Genomic DNA, 2,213 nt, shown 5'->3' on the forward strand with positions numbered 1-2,213 from the left:
AGCAGAGACTTAATCTTTCTATTTAAAATCCCACTGTGGAAAAAAGCCTGCTGTGTGTTGTCTGCCTTTGCCTGATCCAGAGGCAGGCTCCCAATGCCATGCTTGCCCTGCTGGAGAAATGCATCTCTTTGTGCTAAGGATTTGGTGTCTCAGTGTGTTCTGTACTGTCTCTGAGAGGCTCCCTTACACTTGTGTGTATGGGGGCAAGGGGTCCCTTCAGATCTTGTGAGTTAGAGATTGATAGTAGGCCTGAGGATTTGCCTGATTCAAAGATTTCAGGTGATATAAGTGCTGAGACCAGGGAACTCCACTTTGAGCATCACAGTTCTCAGTCTTTGTGCTCACCCTGGTGCCTCATTGGAATTCCCTTGGGAGTTTATATAGTCAGCCTCATGGTGTGCCTCATGCATGGCAATACTGATGATGAGTCTGGGTATCCTTGTAAGGACAAAGCATTTCTGTTCTCATGACAGTGGAAATGTCATTGCAGATTTCAGGTAAGCCCATGACGGTGGACCTTCTTAGAGATCTACTCTACCTCTCCGGGCCTACTGAGGGAGATCATGGAGCCCTGTCTCCCTCCCTGTTGACACCCAGCCTCTCCTGGTCCTGGGGTAGGGTAGCAAGTCTAATGCACATCAGGAGTTCCCAGTACATAGGATGCAGTGTGTGACATCCAGTATACTAGGGTAGTGCAAAGTACAACCTTAATTCATGGGGTCCCTGAGGCCTATGATCACAGGGTTCTTTGTTCCTGGGGCTATGCCCTACCAAAGGCTGAATTCAGAGCATGAGATCCAGAACACAGAGCATAAGAAAGATATGTCAGATGTGAAGAAATTACCCAAGGAGATTAGTGAGGCCTTGTACAAGTGCATAGAGCTGAGTGAGAAGACCAAAATCTACAGGTGAGTGCCTGACTTGGGTGTACTCCAGAACTTGGTAAGGACTGCTTCTTGTTGTCTGAAGTATCTCCAGTCCTGCCTGACCTGCTGTCAGGAGGAATCTGTCCCTCCTGCCGCCAAATGGCCCCAATAAACACACAGAGGCTCACATTACTTACAAACTGTATGGCCAATGGCTTAAGTTTCAGGTTAGCTAGCTCTATCATCTTAAATTAACCCAATTTTATTCATCTGTGTTTTCCCATATGGCTGCTGAATGCCAGGCTGCTGGCATATTGCTCCTTGGTGGCAGCTGGCATCTCTTCCACCTCTGCCTTTCTTCTCTGTCTCTCCTAGATTTTCCTGCCTGGCTCCTTCCTGCCTTGCCATAGGCCAAAGCAGCTTATTTATTAACCAATGGGAGCAATACATATTCACGGCATACAGAAAGACATCCTACAGCATCTTCTTCCCTTCTCCACCTTTGAACCAAAGTGAGGGCTGTGGTTCTAGTCTGTTTACCTCTTAGAAAGCAGCCTGCCTTATATCTCTTGGACTTGTGCCTCCTAGACTGAGTTCTCCTAAGTGTGAAGAGTCTGAGAGCCCCTCCCAACATTTTCCTGTCAGCTTCCGGAACTTCTAGACAGAAAACGTGGTTTGCATCATGGTTTCTGTGGCTCTGGCAGGAGCTTACAGAGCTGGTTTTTATGGGACATATAAATGGAAAGTATTCCTGATGGGTCTTCTGTCTCCCTCAGAGCATGGTTTCCCTCTACCTGCTCATGTTTTCCCAATACTGTGAAGACTTAAGTACCAGGGTGTGTGTGTGTGAGGGAGGTAGCAGATCCAGTCTTCAGAGGTACACGAATTCCTTTTGCTGTCAGGGTCTTCAGAATTAGTATAAATCTTTTGGGAATTTGGATGTTCTCTGGCTTTGGCCTGCAACTGAGTGGTGCTGGCATGGATAATGTGGGTTCCAGCGCAGGGCTGTTGGGGATGGGGACATGGGACCTTGCAGGAATCATGGTATTAGGAGGCAGGAGTGGCAGATGGAGGTGGAGCTCATCATTTCTTGTGATATTTCAGCACCCTCTACAGTCAGCACCTGAGTGAACAGACTCAGCTAAAGGAAAAAGTGAGAATGTTGCTAGAAGACAAGAAAAAGCTGCAGGGGGAGCAGATTTTACTATAAGAGTCCCATGAGGAGGCAAAGAGGCTCTGTGAAGAAGCCCATGAGAAGATCTATGACCTCTGGACAAGGCAGCTTAAGGTAGGTTGAAGCAGCAGTGCCAACCTGGCCACCTGTCTGACCATACACAAACATATACA

The sequence above is a fragment of the Peromyscus maniculatus genome, chromosome 23, assembly GCF_049852395.1.
Source record: "Peromyscus maniculatus bairdii isolate BWxNUB_F1_BW_parent chromosome 23, HU_Pman_BW_mat_3.1, whole genome shotgun sequence".
In the NCBI taxonomy this organism is placed as follows: Eukaryota; Metazoa; Chordata; class Mammalia; order Rodentia; family Cricetidae; genus Peromyscus; species Peromyscus maniculatus.